Source organism: Prosopis cineraria, unplaced genomic scaffold, assembly GCF_029017545.1.
Source record: "Prosopis cineraria cultivar Desert tree isolate PC_DT_omini unplaced genomic scaffold, ASM2901754v1 PC2, whole genome shotgun sequence".
Classification (NCBI taxonomy): domain Eukaryota; kingdom Viridiplantae; phylum Streptophyta; class Magnoliopsida; order Fabales; family Fabaceae; genus Prosopis; species Prosopis cineraria.
Window position 1 is genome coordinate 23381390 of NW_026555333.1, and position 18818 is coordinate 23400207.

At 34.3% G+C, this 18818-nt stretch overlaps 1 protein-coding gene and 1 non-coding gene across 15 annotated transcripts in view; one reads left to right on the top strand and one right to left on the bottom strand.

Annotated features, from left to right (window-relative positions):
- Window positions 1–1679: 1679 nt before the first annotated feature.
- The window catches only part of LOC129298382 (probable disease resistance protein At4g27220), a 47396-nt gene continuing 30257 nt past the window's right edge, over window positions 1680–18818 (bottom strand). For all 14 annotated transcript variants that reach the window (XM_054936871.1, XM_054936864.1, XM_054936857.1 and 11 more), the window contains one exon: window positions 1680–2170. The gene's annotated coding sequence lies outside the window, so the exon portion shown is untranslated. The remainder of the gene's footprint in view (window positions 2171–18818) is intronic.
- LOC129304291 (small nucleolar RNA R71) lies at window positions 15104–15210 on the top strand. The gene has a single exon (XR_008591657.1). It is a non-coding gene; the product is annotated as a small nucleolar RNA R71 (small nucleolar RNA).

Here is an 18818-nt window from a genome sequence, read left to right on the forward strand (position 1 = left end):
GTATCCTATAATAAAAACCTAAGGGAGTATATATATATATATATATATATATATATTAAGAAAATAGAGGGGCAAGCATTAATAACTAAAGATTATATGTGAGATAAAATCCGTAACCTTCTATTGACAAGGAAATTCACAATTTATATATCTCTGAGAAAGTTTCTCGCAATTTCCTTCTGGTGACTGTTTGGATAGCCCGAAAATTTAATTATAATAAAGCTAAAAATATAGTTTTTTGAAAAATTGATTTTCTGAAAAAAAATGGTATTCTAACAATTTATCTCAACGCTTAAATTAACTATCAGGCACTTGATCAACTAGTTACAAAGACTCCCTCTGAGGTCTTGAATTTGAGTGCTGAGTATGTTGCAATAGTGATTAAATTCTTAGTTAAAGGTAAACCCTTTTAAAAAGTATCCAGAAGTTGTGATTAGACTAGTTTGGATCCAAAACTAGGCTACCAGAGCGAAAGAACGAAAAACACTCAAATTACAGCTTTATTTGTTGCTTTTATTGTTCCCTTTTATTATGAAAAATTCTCAAAATATGGTTTTCTATAAATTTATCTAAACCCTCATATTTTAATTAAATAAATTATTTAGTTACTCAACCAAACATCCATATATATATATATATTGATCAAAATTAATTATGAATCAAAAAAAATCAATTATTTAAGCCCAAAATGTGGCTTTCTTATGAGCAGCTCTCACACAGTTCAGCATTTTGATTAAATCAATTCTGTTTAAAATCATATTTATAAATCAATTTTTTTTCAAATTTGTTTTACCCGATGTTAATTAATCCAAACGCACTAATTTGTTGGTTGACCAACCCCTCACAAAATGCATGTCTAATGTAACAATTTTTAAAGCTTGCAAAAATTACTTATAAAGTTAAATATGGCAATTTTGGTTTTGAACACTTTCTAAGTGGAGCTTCCACCACCCTCAATACCTTCCAAGTTGAATTCATCCATGATGAAAAAAGAAAGAAAGAAATAAAAACATTATTAGCAGTAAAGTCATAACTAGTGAAAAGGAATTTAAAATGAATGTAATAACACTCGCATGATAAAATACGTTGAATTTTGATTTGAAACTTGTTTCATTAAAAACCAGACTTCAAAAAATACACAGTTAAAAATATTTTGTGAGTGTTTTATTATGTTTTTTTAAACTTTTAAAAATAATAAGACCAAAAAAGCATGTTTTAATTATTTTAAAAATTACTTTGGATAGCTTCTAAAAATAATCTGATGCAGTAGATGAAAAAAATATTTTAAAAAGGTAAAATATGTGAAGATATCATAAAATTATTTTTATAAAATAAAAAATCTAAAAGATATCATAAAATTTAAAAATAATCAATTAATAATTTTTTTATTATTGCAGCTAAACATAAAATAATGTCTGCTTTTCATAAAATCTTTACGAAATAAATATGTTTTTATAAATTTTTGAACTACTTAAAAATCATTTATTTTTTAATCTGAAATTTTTTTCTTTTTAAAAAGGAAACATAAGGCTTTATCTCGACATATCATTAAATCAAAATCTAATGTTTCACATTCCCCAATTGGAGCTCAATTGAGGGGATATATACACAAACAAACAAGCACGTAGAGTTTTAAACAAATTTAATAAACATATCAGCAAACAAAAGGATTCAACATCTAAACACAACTATTTTATTTTATCTATTGAAAGATTAGAATGTATGTTGAACAAAAGTGCAATACTAGACCAGTAATACTTAACAATATTAGTAATGCTCACGAAACAGCAAAGAACACTCATCAATGTATACCCCAAAATGTTTTCTCCCAATAAAAACACCAACTACCACATGATGTGGCATCGGTAATTATGAATCAAGTAAAGAAACTTCAATGACCTTAGGCAACCTTGAACACGAAGCACACATGAATTCATTTTTTTGGAGGGAAAAAAAAGAAAAAAGAAAAACGGAAGCACACCGGATATTGGGATGTAGAATACAGTCCCATCAAACTTCACAGTTTTATTTTTTTGCTTTTTTCTTTCTTTCTTTCTTTTTTCGTTCTTTCTTCCGCGGTTTTTATTAAAAAAAAAAACACTGCATTAAAAAAGAGTTGTCATCATTCTCCTTGTCCTCATCCAAATGCATGACTAGAATCCGTCTCAGCCTGTAAAATTAAAGTGAAATGAAAAGGAAAGGGGGATTATATATAAAATTTTGGTTGCAGTTAATTAGAAACGTGATGATATCTCTTACACTTCAAATTGCAGCTGATTTTTGACTAACAATTTGTTAACACTATCGTACATAATACAAACTTTCGAAAGGCCATAGAGAATCATGTAACATGATGTAACCGTGGGGTATATTCAGACATAAAGGAGAAAATTAAGGGGGCAGTAAGGAGTAGAAAAGAAATATCCAGTAAGTCAGGATTATTATTCAAAGGGTCTAGAAAATGAGGATTAAGTCACAATATATTGTAGGGTGGCTATAGATTCAGTTTAGATGCTAAGGTTACTTTTTTCTTGCTTTAATAATTTTTTGTTGTTTTGGAATCATTGAAAAAATGTTTTGACAGTCAGATAGAAGTGAGGAGAGTGTTGGTTTCTCTAACACCAATGAGGGATTTGTTGTTTTTTTTTTCATTTCCTTGTTGTAGTCTAGTTTCAATATTAGGGAATAGGGTTTTGGCTAGAATCAATGAGTGACTTCCAGTTTGTAATATTGATTCAATTGTTCTACATTAATATTAAAACCTTAGAATTTCCCTTATTTTGTTAGTTCTTGCCTTTATATTCTATTTAGGAATTTATTATATAGCATAGCTCTATCATTTGGTATTGAGTGGTGCAATCCTTAGACCCTCAAAGTAAGAAGTTATGGCGAAGAGGGTACAATATGTTAAGCCGAAAGTACAGGAGCTGAAAGAATCTATTGGAGGGTTAAAGAGAGATGTAGGAGGCCTAACGAGAGATATGAATATGATGAAAGAGATGATGCAAAAGATGCAAGGGACATGGGAACAGATAGTGGAGAAGCAGAAGGTTTAGCTAAGTCTCATGACAAGTAGCAACTCAACAAATGTCGATTAGGGTTGATGAGAGGAATTAGGTAGTAGAAAGGGCTAAGGAATCATGCACAAGTTAAGCTGAATGTTTTCTAAGTGGGCTTAAAAATGATTTGGCCCACACCTATTACACACATATCACCCATGTACTCAAATCCAATAAGACCCCAGTTTATGCATATGCAAACTCAACCTATTCAAAATGGTCTAAGACGAAGGCGAGCAATGCAAAGGTAGGAAATAGTGCTACAGGCGAAGCCATGGCCAAACAAGGAGGTCAAAATCAGTGACTTTGATGTGGAACTAGCTCAATAGAGAGAACTCAGTTTTTGATTCAAATGCGCAGATAAGTTTGGGTTAAATCATGTTTGTAAGAACAAAATTTTGCAAATGATGATTCTCGAGTTAAAGCTAAAGAAACGGGATGAAAGCCCTAAACAAGTAATAGAGAGAAATGAAGATGTTGAGGTTGTTGAAGGGGCAACTAAGATGGAATTATTATTAAATCCTATAGTGGGATTTGGAGGTAATCACACAATGAAAGTGTGTGGGATGCTTGGGGAAACTGAAATGGTGATTATGATTAACAGTGGAGCCACCCACAACTTCATAGTACAGGGTTTAATTAGTAAAGCCAAAATTTCAATAGAGGAAATTGTTGAAAACTCCATCACTGTAGGGGACAACTTCAGTATGAAAGGTAAGCAACATTGTAAGGATCTTGAATTGAAGGTGCAAGATCTTGATATTACTCAAACTTTCTACCCTTTTCTACTTAGTGTTGTGGATGTAGTCTTAGGAGTAGAATAGTTAAAGTCCTTGGGCAAGGTAAAGGTTAAATGGGGGCAACTGACCATAAAGATTGGTAAGAAGGGGAATAGGGTGTGCTTGAGAGGAGATCCTACCTTGACTAAGATTCAAGTTTTTTTCAAGTCGTTCATGAGGTCTATGCAAAAGAGAGTAGAAGTGTTCATTATTGAGTATAATAGCTAATATCAGAAGTCATGGCAAAAAAAAAAAAGCAATACACATTTCACCAATAATTTAAAATCTCTTAACAAATTTCCCTTGGTTTGTTAACCTTTCAAGGAATTATCTCTAAAATGTGCTCTGTACCATGCTATAGTAACCAAACTAGGGGAGAAGCCTTTAAATATACATCCTTATAGATACCCTCATTCACGAACAAATGAAATTGAGAAGATGGAGAAGGATATGTTGATGGCAGGCCTCATTCAACCAAGTAACAACCCTTATTCTAGTCCATTCTTGTTAGTCAGAAAGAAAGTTAAGAGTTGGAGATTTTGTGTTGATTATGAGGCTCTAAAAAAATCATAGTGCCCAAAAAAATTCCTATACCAATCATTGATGAGTGATTAGATGAATTAAAGGGAGCAAATGTGTTTACCCAACTGGATTTGAAATCTAGGTATTATCAAATTAGAATAATCATTAGAGATGAGAACAAAATGGCTTTCAAAACTCATAAAAGGCATTATGAATTCAAGGTAATGCAATATGGGTTAACCACTGCACCATCTACCTTCCAAGTCTTAATGAATGAGGTATTTTGTGAGCATTTTTGTAAATTTGTGCTTGTATTCTTTGATGATATTCTTATTTATAGTCATAATTTAATAACTCACTTAAAGCATCTAAAAGTTATTTTTATCAATTTTAAAAGAAATTCAGTTGGGGTCAATCTCAAAAAATGCACTTTTGCCTAACCGAAAAATGAGTATCTTGGCTATGCAATGTCCAAGGATGGGGTGCAAGTGAATCCAAGCAAGATCGAGACTAAGGTGCAATGGCGTAAGCCCAAGAATGTGAAATCTTTAAGGGCTTTCCTGGGGTTAATGGGATACTACAAAAGGTTTGTTAAGAACTACAACAAGATAGCTAGCCCTCTCACTAATTTACTTAAGGTTGCCATGACTTCCCTTCTGGTGCTAGCTATGCTCGATTTTTTTCATCCGTTTGAATTAGAAATTGATGCTTCAGGGTCTGGAATGGGAGCAGTGTTGATGCAAAATGGTTGACTAGTAGCTTATTTCAACAAATGACTCTCTAATAGGGCCTAACAATGATCTATTTATGAGAGAACTCTATGGCAATCATTATGGAAGTAAAGAATTGGCGGCATTACCTATGAGGGCAAAGAGTTGTCATATGAACATAACAAAAAGCCTTGAAATACTTGCTAAAGTAGAGAATTGTTGAAGAAATTTAGCAATATTGGATCTCTAAATTAATGGGATTCAAGTTTGAAATTATCTACAAGCTAGGCAAGCAAAATAGAGTAGAGATGCTCTCTCAAAAAAAGAGGAAACTCTTGAAATGCATGGATTTTCTTTATGGCAATATGATGAGATTGAAGAATGGGAGAACGAAGTGCAAGTTGATCACAAACCAAATGTGGTGCTGCAACAACTCATCACCAAGCAAGGGAGTGTGGAGGGGTATAACCTTTTGAAGGGTTGACTATACTATAAGGGGCGGCTAGTGGTACATAAGATAACATAAGTAAATTGATTATCAATTTTCTTTTTAAAAAGTTATATTGAACATGTTAGTATGGTCTTATATGTAAATATGTTTTTCATATTTTATACTAATCATTTAAATAGTATATATTTAATTAGTTTTTGAACCCATATATTATTTATTTAGTTCAAAGGGTGCAAAATATCAAAAGTAGGGGGTGTAAAGTTACAAAATTTACATATCATACTTGTTATTTTTCTTGAAGTGAGGGGATGCGTTTGCCTATCCCAATCAAACATGGTTCTGCCGCTATTTATATAGGAAAAAAAAACTCATATATTTAGCCTTATATAATTAAGGTACTTGTTTCTAATCAAATCAAGAAATGTGGATCTTTTATAAATTATTTATTCTATAATAAATTCTTGTTATTAATATTATTAATACATTAAGATTCACATATCTTGATTTGATTAGATAAAAGAATATTAAGTATATAAGGAAAAGTACAAAAGCCTTACCCATACATAGATGAATGTATATATTGATCCTTTTGTTAAAAAGGTAACTATTAAAGAGAATTTTATTTTTGTATCAGAAATCTTAAATAAAGTAAATTAAAGCTGGTACTACAATTTCTAAAAATTTTAGCTTCAAACATGTGAAATCATGCATAAGACCCATCTCATTCACATAATAACATGTAATAGTTGCTGAGAATCGTGAGACTGTTGATAGGAAATTAGTCGCTTATCCTCAAAATTATACTAAAGCTAACCCTAATGCAATATAGGGCCAACCCTAGGTCATCTCCCAAGGAATGGTTTTAAGTCTAATTGAAAGTTATCTAGTGAAATAAATCAACCAAAGTTTGTAGGAATTTAGTTATCTAGCTAATTATCTAAACTAATTACCTAATATGCAAGTAATTAAAATGCTAGTGAAAGTGAGTGAAATGAACTTCCCTTTTTACAATAATGGAACCCTAGAGATTAGTTGATTTTGGACTCATTATCTTCTCATGATTAGGCTAAGTTTAGCTTCCCTTTCCTCTTGACTAAAGCTGTCATGACTTAAGAAAATTATCCTAAGCCAATTAACCTAATTAGCTAACCTCCCTAGGTCTTAGATTAAAGTCCCTAGTTAATTAACCAATTGGTGAAGACATTAGCCAAGTGATTCACTCAAAATCCTCTCTCAACAGCCATGGTCAAACACATAAATTGAGCAACCACAAGATTATGTCAAGCTACTCAACAACACAAGCATTAACACCACAAGATTATGCAATATTAACACAAGAAATTCACTAATTGAAAAACACAAGATTATGTGCCAAACAAAGAGTGGCAAAATTCAGTCATGGCTGTCCAAGGAAGAAATTAAATGAAACAATCCTCTCTCTTTACATCAACATCAAATTCAAATTAGAATTTATAAGCTAAGATGATTAAACCCTAGATTAAGGAATCTAACCATCTAGTAAAAAGAGAAGAGGATAGGAAACAAAAGAACTTAGCCAATTTGAAGCTCAAGACTCATCCTCCATCTTCATCTCTCTAGGATTCCACAAAGAAACTTAGCCAATCTTCATCTTCAAGAACCCTAGTGATTGCTTGTGAAGGCCAAACTCCATAGCTCTTGAATGATGAAATGAGCTTCAATCCTTGTGAAAATGGAAGGGATGGAACGAAAATGAAGAAAGGAGAAGAATGGTATGAGTTTTGTGGAGGTTTGGTGGCTAAAAATGGAGGTTAGGGTGCTGGAAAATGAAGAACAAAAGAGAGAAAATGAAGAACACTATGAACAAGAGAGAGAGAATGTGGAAGATGAATGAGATATGTGTTGGATCCCATTTGAGACTTAAAATGGCGTGCTCCTTGGTGTCTCCCATCAGCTGAAGCTTAATTAAAATAAGGAAAAAGAAATTAAAATGTAAATGGGAGCCTTGTCACACTTGCAAGGTGGCAACTTCCTATTGGTTTGTAGATGATTCCAATGTGTGCCTAATTTCCCATGTGTCATCCACATCATTTTAGCTGATCTAATCCCTCAAAATAATCATAATTCACGTGCAAACCATCAGCCATTGTCCTCAAGGAGTGTTGACCTCAATTGCCCAATTGATGCACAAGTCACATGCCACCTATGTCACATAAATCACATAATTCAATTAAATAGCATATGATATAATAAAATCTAATTCATGTCCAGAATTAAATTCATAATTAGAAGGGAGAATTTATTAAATTAACCAAGTTTTAGGCTGCACAAAATTATATAAAAATTTTCACACAAAGGCAAACCAAAAACTAGGACAAACTAAGACACTTAAGAAAGTGTTGACTTTTTTATTTAATTACTCCCAAACTAAAATGAATTTTAAAAATATAATTTCACCATTCATCAACTGGACATAAAATGCACTTTGTCAATTTTTCTTGTACATTTTCTCAAAAGTTCATTTTTTGGACCAAAATGCCCCTAGTGCACTGATATTAGAAACTTAGGCAAAGTTCCAAATCTAATGCAATGTGTGCACTTGAAGGTGATAAATCATTAATAAAATGGTCCTAATTGACAAATAAAAGTGGGTAACAAATGTGTTCTATCAATTCCCCCACACTTAGCTTTTGCACTCCGGGCAAAATCAAGTGAAAAAGGTCCCAAAAGAAACTATAAGACAAATAAATAAGAGAAAAACATTGTTTCAAGTCACTAAAATACTAGCTCATGAACTTCTACAAATTATCAATCAATGTGGCAATAATTACGAAAGAATTATGCACATCACAAACAAACCCTTACCAAGAATCAATGTCAAAGAGTAAGCCTCTCTAGGTTAAGTGTTTGCTCTCATCACTCAAAGTGTATAAGGTATTAAATTTCACTCAAAATTTCTTAGGATAAACCCTACTATGAATTTGTAACCCTTCTACATCTCCATCACTAAATAGCACTTGCAATCAAGAATCAAATGGACTTTATTAGGTTGTGATATAGGTAATGAAAGGATGTCTAAGAAATGCATGTATATAAAAAAAAATAGGGTTAGCATCAAAATAATGCTAAATCAAGATATATCCCCTTAATATGCAAAGCATAACCTAACTCAATTGAGTGAACACCTTAACACAATGATGATGGAAAGAAATGATAAGAAATAATAAAACAAATGGAATGGATGAGCTAGGCAACTTTTTATTTTTATTTTTATTTTTTTTCTTTCTTTTCTTTTTTTTCTTCTTTTTTTTCTTTTTCTAGCAACTTTATTTCTTTTCTTTTTGACTATATTTTTTTTTTCAAATCTATCTTTGTTGTTTTTTTTTTTGGTTGCCCCTAACTCTTTGAAAACAATAGAAGTAATGGATAGAGAAATGATAATAGGCATCCACTCATTTGATCTAGGACATGCAATGAATATTAAAAAGACATATAAAAGTGTAACATGCATTCCTTGGGGAAAAATAGGGTGAATATTTTTTTTTAGAATCAAACCAAAGGCTCAAAGTGGCTAACAAAGGATAATAAATAATAATAGGTTGGCTATTTGGCTCTTGGCTATTTTTTATGAATGCCATCTCTCATCTCCTATCAAACAAGTGCAAGATATATGGTCTTAATTAAGAAGTGAAACAAATTCTAGAGGGTAACATCACTAAGGAATTAATCACACATGAGTGTTTAGCCTCTTCCATGAATGGGTAATATGCCACTCTAATCCATTAATTCAAGGTAAAAGAATGTTCACTTCACACCTATTCAATCCTAAAAATTACCACATCTCAAGAATCAAAATATCCATTCAAGAGCTAGGTAATTAAGTAACCTCAAACAAAACAAAACAAAGAAAAAAATTTTTTTTTGCAAAACCAAACAAAACCAAACAAACAAAACAAAATGTTTATTTCTCTCCCCCACACTTAAATCATGCATTGTCCTCAATGTATGTATAGACTAGTGATAAAATAAGGTGAGATCAATAATGAATGCATAACAAAAGTGTGGTGCAGATTTTTTTTTTCAAACTAAAACACAAAACAAAGAAGTCAAATAAAGCAAATAAACTCTAATTTTCCTACTAGGTTCATCTCCCCCACACTTGAACTATACCTATCATTAAATATATCAATTAAAGGAAGGTAAAAGCTCAAGGTTAGAGAGATACAACCTTATCATGGTGGTTCAAAAACATGTTGAGAGAAGTCCTCCTCCTTTTGAAGTGATTTGGCATCTTTGTAGAGCTTGCATAGGTGACCATTGATTTGCATAGTGGAACCCGTGGCTTTATTCAAGAGTTGCAAAACCCCATAGGGAAACACCTTGGTCACTAGATATGGTCCCTCCCACTTAGACTTCAACTTGGCATGCTTATGAATAAACCTTGTTTGGAACAAGAGGACTTGATCTCCTTCTTGGAACTTTTTCCTCAAGATTAGCTTGTCATGAAGGATCCTTGTTTTCTCCTTATAGATTCTAGAAGACTCATAGGCATCCAACCTAAGCTCCTCAAGTTCTTGCATTTGAAGAAATCTCTCCTTAGCCGAAAGATGGAAATCCAAGTTTAGTTTCTTGATGGCCCAATAGGCCCTATGCTCTATCTCCACAGGGAGGTGGCAAGCCTTTCCATACACCAATCGAAAAGGAGACATGCCAATGGGAGTCTTATAAGCGGTCCGATAAGCCCACAAAGCATCCTCCAAGTGTAAAGACCAATCCTTCCTATTTGTGTTCACCACCTTGGTTAGGATTTTCTTGACTTCTCTATTTGATACTTCGGCTTGGCCATTAGTTTGGGGATGATATGGTGTAGAGATTTTGTGATGCACTCCATATTTAGCCAAGAGAGCCTTCATCATCTTATTGCAAAAGTGGGATCCTTGGTCACTTACCAAGGCCTTAGGAACTCCATACCTACAAAAAATATTAGATTTGAGAAACTTCAAAACAATCTTAGCATCACAAGTTCTAGTAGGAATGGCTTCAATCCACTTTGAAACATAATCAACACCAAGTAATATGTACTCAAAACTAAAGGATGGTGGAAAGGGACCCATGAAGTCAATGCCCCAAACATCAAAAATCTCACAAAATAAAATGGGTTGTTGAGGCATTTCATGTCTCTTACCCCAACTACTAACCTTTTGACATTTCAAGCATGCTTTACAAAATTCATAAGAGTCTTTAAACAAGCTAGGCCAATACAATCCACAATCTAAAACCTTCCTAGCTGTCTTATTTGAGCTAAAATGACCACCACATGCATGAGAGTGACAAAATTCAAGAACAGAAGGCACATCAACATCATCAACACACCTCCTAATCACTTTATCACTACAAATCTTCCACATCAAAGGTGGTTCCCAAATGTAAAATCTAGACTCTCTTTTCAATTTTTCAATGGCAAAACGTGAAGCACAAGGAGGCAAGACTCTACACTCAATATAGTTAGCAAAAGAGGCATCATGGAGGCTTAGATGAAATGGCACACAATGCCTCATCAGGAAATGAATCACAAGGAATAGTAGGGTTAGAGTTTACCATAGTAGCTTTTAAATGAGGTAGTCTAGACAAATGATCCGCTACTTGATTGGTAGAACCACTCCTATCCCTTATCTCCACATCAAATTCTTGCATTAAGATCACCCATCGAATCAAGCGAGGCTTAGAATCTGTCTTCTTAAACAAGTACCTCACAGCAGCATGGTCAGTGTACACAACAACTTTAGAGTTAAGAAGATATGATCTAAATTTATCAAGTGCAAAAACAATAGCAAACAACTCTTTCTCAGTTGTGGTGTAATTAACCTGAGCTGAATCTAGGGTCCTAGATGCATAAGCAATCACATATGATAACTTGCCCTCTCTTTGACCAAGCATAGCTCCCACAGCAAAATTAGAAGCATCACATGACAACTCAAAAGGTAAAGACCAATTTGGGGCTTTAAGAATGGGAGGGGAAATGAGCATGCTTTTCAAAGTGTCAAAACTCCTTTTGCAAGCATCATCAAAAACAAAATCAACATCTTTTTGTAAGAGTTTAGACATAGGCAAAGCAATTTCACTAAACCCCTTTATAAATCTCCTATAAAAGCCTGCATGTCCCAAAAATGATCTCAAATCTTTCAAACAAACAGGATATGGCAAAGAAGCAATCACATCTACTTTGGCCTTATCCACCTCTATGCCATTGGAAGAAATCAAATGGCCTAAAACAATTCCTTTATCTACCATGAAATGGCATTTTTCAAAGTTAAGCACAAGCTTCTTTTCAATGCACCTACCAAGCACTTTATCTAAAGAATGCAAGCATGAATCAAAGGACTCACCATACACAGTAAAATCATCCATAAAGACTTCCATGCAATGTTCAATAAAATCACAAAATATGGACATCATGCATCTTTGAAAAGTACCAGGTGCATTGCAAAGACCAAAGGGCATCCTCCTATAGGCAAATGTACCAAAGGGGCATGTAAAGGTAGTCTTATCTTGGTCACTAGGAGCTATAGGAATCTGAAAATACCCACTAAACCCATCTAGGAAGCAATAATGGGACTTGGAAGCCAATCTCTCAAGCATTTGATCAATAAAAGGCAAAGGAAAATGGTCCTTCCTAGTCACATTATTGAGCTTCCTATAGTCTATGCACACTCTCCAAGCATTTTGAACTCTAGTTGGAACAAGCTCTCCTTTCTCATTTTTTACCACAGTAATCCCCCCTTTCTTAGGTACAACTTGGGTGGAGACACCCACTCACTGTCAGCTATAGGATAGATGATCCCAGCACTAAGTAGCTTAACAACCTCTTTCTTTACCACATCTAAAATCAATGGGTTAAGTCTCCTTTGTGGTTGCCTAATGGGCTTAGCATTGTCCTCAAGAAAAAATTTATGTGTGCACACAATAGGGTCAATACCAGGAATGTCAGCCAAAGTCCAACCAATAGCATGTATGTTCTTTCTCAACACATCAAGTAATGCATTTTCTTCCTCAAGAGATAAAGAGTTAGAAATTATTACCGGAAGCTTCTCATTCTCAATGAGATATGCATACTTGAGATTGGATGGTAAAGGCTTCAACTCCAAGGTAGGTGGCTCTACACAAGAGGGAATGAGCTTCTTCAAGTCTAATTTGGTGGAATATTCCATGGTACTATCTTGTCTTTTAGGCTTCTCACTTGTTTTTGATTTCTCCTCTTCTTTCTTTACAGCCTCCCCCTTTTCTTGCAACTTGTCCTCAAGTGCTTGGACTTGAGCCACGGCCTCGATGATGTGAAAGTGTAGAATTTTCCTCCAATAGCTTGGGAATCCTAAGAACATCAAGCTCGAGTGGAGAAAAACTCATAGATTCGGCCTTAATGGCTTTAGTACCTACAACACAAGAAGATATACCCTTCTCAAGCATTTCAAGATCAAGCATAGGAGATATTTTAAACAAATCATGAGAAAGAAGTAGTTGCATCATTCAAGCATGCATCAATCTCTAAACAAATAGGACAACTACATCCATCAATACATGTAGTAGTAACAAGAGACAAATCATCATCAACATGTGAGAAAGAATCAAGCATGTGAGACTCACAAGCATCATGAAGCAATAACTCAATGGAACTTACACCTAACAAAGAATAATCCAAAAGGATGTTTCATTGCTTCATATATATTAAAAATAACATGATCCTCTCCACATTTCAAAATCAAACTACCTTTTTCCATGTCAATCAATGTACGGGCAGTCCTCATAAATGGCCTTCCTAAAATCAAAATATCATCCCCACTCCCTTCTTTTGACATATCAAGCACATAGAAATCCACAGGAAATAATAGACCTTTAACACAAACCAACAAGTCTTCTACTACTCCATGTGGTCTTCTAACACTTCTATCCGCTAATTGGCATATCATAGGTGTCTTATGCATGCAATCAAGACTCAAGGCATGATAAATTGAAAGAGGCATAACATTAATGGCTGCACCTAAGTCTATCAATGCATGAGAAAAATGTGTGTTGCCAATCTTGCATGGAATTGTGAAGGAACCGGGGGGTCTTCACATTTTATAGGGAGTTGAGGCTTCATGATAGCACTCACAGATGAGGGTAATTGTACCCTTGCATTAGGCCTAAATTTTCTTTTATTTGTACAACAATCTTTCAAAAATTTGGCATACTTAGGAAAGTTCTTAACTACATCCATCAAGGGTACATTAACATGAATCTTGTGGAAGAAATCATATACCTCTTGATCAAATTGTCCCTTTACTTGCTTAGGGACCACTTGTGCTTGTGGAAAAGGAAGCTTCTTCATAATCTCTTGACTTTGCTTTCCTTCTTCCTTCCTTGAACTCTCCTTTCTTGTTTCACTTTGCTCGGCCTCTCCCTCTTTTCCTTACTAAACAACTCGGCCATAGTCCCCTTTTCCACCTTAGATGGTGGTTGCTCACATATGATCTCCTCAATGTTTTCATCCTCATCATCTCTACAAAAAGATGCATCATTAGGAGCAAAAGAAGAACTAGAAACATTAACATCAATTGAAGAATTTAAAGAGGGCTTCTCGGCCTTCCTTGTCTTTTGTCTTCTTGTACTCTTTCTCCCAACTCCTTGCCACTCCTCAATGTGATAGCATTAAGATTAGCTTTAGGATTAGCAACGGTGTTGGATGGTAATGTAGAGGCTTGAGCATTGGCTGCACTTAATTGGTTAGCAAGCATATTCATTTGAGAAGTAAGGGCATCAATTTTAGAGTTCATGTTCTCACACTTGTTACCCATACTCTCTACCTTGTTCCCTAAGCCATCATACATGTTTTTATACAAAGAGTTCATTTCAATCAACTGCTTACGTAACACATTCACATCATTAGAAGAGTTCGAATTAGAAGAACTCTCAATTGGAACAAGCCTCCTATCACTATAAGAATTAGAAGAAGGTGTAAGAGAATTACCACTTGGATTGTAGCTTTGAGAAGAGCTACCTTGAGACAAATGAGGTGGAGGGTCACGGCCAAAGGTGTTTTGATAGGATCCTCTTTGTTGATTGTCTTGTAAAGCCACATTTGGATTTGAATAGGAGAAATTAGGATGGTCTCTCCATGAAGGGTTGTAAGTATTAGAATAAGCTCCTTGCCCTTGCCTCCCACCATAGGATTGTTTTCCATTGTAGATAGCATTTACTTGTTCAAACTTAATAGGACAATTGCTTTCTACATGCATAGGTGAGTCACAAAAAGTACAAGAATAAGGGACAAGTGCTTGAGAAGTACTTACATTGCTCACTTGAGATATTTGTGGAGCCAACATTCTCCCAATCTTGGCAGCTAGCAAGTCCACATATGAATCATTAAGAACTGAGGAACCTACCATATTCACATTTCTCTTTTCCCTTGTAGAGTATTGAGCACCACTTGAAGCCATCTTGTCAATTAGTTCCCAAGCCTTTAAGGAAGTGAGGTCAATCAAGCATCCACCACTAGCGGCATCAATGTTAACTTTGTCTCTTGGAATCAAGCCCTCATAGAAATATTGGACTAAATTCTCACTAGAAATTTGATGGTGTGGGCATTTAGCCAAAAGGCCTTGGAATCTAGTCCAATACTCATAGAGACTCTCATCCTCTCCTTGTTGGACCCCATAGATTTGCTTTCTCAAATTGGTGACCTTGGAATTTGGAAATTTGGAAGAATTTATCTAAGAAGAGTCTTCTTAGCTCGGCCCATGTGCTCACTTTCACATAAGAAGGGTAGTTGAAATACCACTCCTTTGCTAAACCTTCAAGAGAATAAAATACAAAAGCCTTAGCTTGAACATCATCAACATTTACATGCATAGGCTTCATAGTATCACAAACCAATAGGAAAGTATGCAAAAACCTATGGCAATCCTCTCCTGGTAACCCATGAAATTTAGGCAATGCATTAATCAAAGAGGATTTAATTTCAAATTGAACATTAGTAGGAGGAACATATAAGCCATAAGGATTATCATGCCAATTAGGTTGAGTTAATTGCCTAATGCTCCTCTCCTCTCTAGGGTTATGCAAGCCTTCAAATTCATTATTAACATGGCCATCATCATGCAAAATTCTCATTCCCATGGCCCTCATTATGCACATGCTCATGTCCTAAGATACCTTCCATTGTTGAATTACAAACCAAATGAGAATCAAGAATAGGTTGTGATCTTCTCAATCTAGAAATAGTTCTTTCAATTTCTGGATCTAATTCAACAAAAGAGGTATGTTTTCTTCGGGTCATGCACTAATCAAGCTCAAGAAAATTAAGAACAAAGAACAAGCTAAACTAAAATGCAAATCAACATGAAACAATTCAAAACACACAAAAGCAAGAGAAATAATTTTTTTTTTTTTTTATTAAACTCAATAGCAACAAAATGAAAAAAAAATAACACCAAACAAGTAGAAAGAGAGTTAGAAATGCTCAATCAAGAAGCTTTGGCAATTCTGGAATTCGCACAGTAGGCTCTCTGGAGACAGTGAACTTGTGAATTTTCTATCAGCAAATCCACATGATAAATTCCCCTGAAACTTTATGAGAAACACAAGAGATATACAGGAAAATTATATAAAACTTTAGATTAAAAATCCTTCCCAATCGTTCCCAGAATTTTTCACAAGTTGGTCCTCAAGTCTGGAGAAACAGGATTTCGTCCAGAAGACCTTCAGAGCTTCTAACAAACTTTCAAATAGGAAAATGGAAAAAAAATTGAAAGAAAGAAAAACCAATAAAGACAGCGATAGAAGAAAAATGAAACTGGAATCAATCAATTTGAACGCACAAAGAGGAAGATATGCTAACTCAAAATTGAAACAGGGTTTTGGAATCCTCTGTAATGGCTCCCTGGACCTTGTTAGATTGTAAAATTTCCACAGGACACTTCCCACGTCCAAAATTGACCAAACCAATTTTAAAGTGAAGCTAGGATATAGAGCTTTCAATGAAATAAATTTCAAGTTCAAATTCCCTCAGACTCATTCCCAGTTAATTTTTCAATTTCAGACAGAGACACTAGAAACAAGTATTTTCAGCTCTACACCAAACCAACGAAAATTGCACTAATTTTTTTTTTTTTTTCAAAACAGAATAAAAACACTCAAAACACACAAAAAACACTAAAAAAACACAAAAACAAATTTTTATAATTTTTCAAAAAATTTTCAGGAACACTAAAAATGTAAATTAAGTACTAAACAACCTTAGAATTAAACTTAAACCATTCCCGGCAACGGCGCCAAAATTTTGATAGGAAATTAGTCGCTTATCCTCAAAATTACACTAAAGCTAACCCTAATGCAAATAGGGCCAACCCTAGGTCATCTCCCAAGGAATGGTTTTAAGTCTAATTGAAAGTTATCTAGTGAAATAAATCAACCAAAGTTTGTAGGAATTTAGTTATCTAGCTAATTATCTAAACTAATTACCTAATATGCAAGTAATTAAAATGCTAGTGAAAGTGAGTGAAATGAACTTCCCTTTTACAATAATGGAACCCTAGAGATTAGTTGATTTTGGACTCATTATCTTCTCATGATTAGGCTAAGTTTAGCTTCCCTTTCCTCTTGACTAAAGCTGTCATGACTTAAGAAAATTATCCTAAGCCAATTAACCTAATTAGCTAACCTCCCTAGGTCTTAGATTAAAGTCCCTAGTTCAATTAACCAATTGGTGAAGACATTAGCCAAGTGATTCACTCAAAATCCTCTCTCAACAGCCATGGTCAAACACATAAATTGAGCAACCACAAGATTATGTCAAGCTACTCAACAACACAAGCATAACACACAAGATTATGCAATATTAACACAAGAAATTCACTAATTGAAAAACACAAGATTATGTGCCAAACAAAGAGTGGCAAAATTCAGTCATGGCTGTCCAAGGAAGAAATTAAATGAAACAATCCTCTCTCTTTACATCAACATCAAATTCAAATTAGAATTTATAAGCTAAGATGATTAAACCCTAGATTAAGGAATCTAACCATCTAGTAAAAGAGAAGAGGATAGGAAACAAAAGAACTTAGCCAATTTGAAGCTCAAGACTCATCCTCCATCTTCATCTCTCTAGGATTCCACAAAGAAACTTAGCCAATCTTCATCTTCAAGAACCCTAGTGATTGCTTGTGAAGGCCAAACTCCATAGCTCTTGAATGATGGAAATGAGCTTCAATCCTTGTGAAAATGGAAGGGATGGAACGAAAATGAAGAGAGGAGAAGAATGGTATGAGTTTTGTGGAGGTTTGGTGGCTGAAAAATGGAGGTTAGGGTGCTGGGAAAATGAAGAACAAAAGAGAGAAAATGAAGAACACTATGAACAAGAGAGAGAGAATGTGGAAGATGAATGAGATATGTGTTGGATCCCATTTGGGACTTAAATGGCGTGCTCCTTGGTGTCTCCCATCAGCTGAAGCTTAATTAAAATAAGGAAAAAGAAAGAAATTAAAATGTAAATGGGAGCCTTGTCACACTTGCAAGGTGGCAACTTCCTATTGGTTTGTAGATGATTCCAATGTGTGCCTAATTTCCATGTGTCATCCACATCATTTTAGCTGATCTAATCCCTCAAAATAATCATAATTCACGTGCAAACCATCAGCCATTGTCCTCAAGGAGTGTTGACCTCAATTGCCCAATTGATGCACAAGTCACATGCCACCTATGTCATAAATCACATAATTCAATTAAATAGCATATGATATAATAAAATCTAATTCATGTCCAGAATTAAATTCATAATTAGAAGGGAGAATTTATTAAATTAACCAAGTTTTAGGCTGCACAAAATTATATATAAAAATTTTCACACAAAGGCAAACCAAAAACTAGGACAAACTAAGACACTTAAGAAAGTGTTGACTTTTTTATTTAATTACTCCCAAACTAAAATGAATTTTAAAAATATAATTTCACCATTCATCAACTGGACATAAAATGCACTTTGTCAATTTTTTTGTACATTTTCTCAAAAGTTCATTTTTTGGACCAAAATGCCCCTAGTGCACTGATATTAGAACTTAGGCAAAGTTCCAAATCTAATGCAATTGTGTGCACTTGAAGGTGATAAATCATTAATAAAATGGTCCTAATTGACAAATAAAAGTGGGGGTAACAAATGTTTCTATCAATGTTGAAGCATTGGTTCATCATCATGAGAGATTTAGGTTACACACATTCAAGAGCTGAAATTCCTTACTAATGAGGAATTTTATGACTCACCAATTGGAGGCCATTCAGGTTATCTACA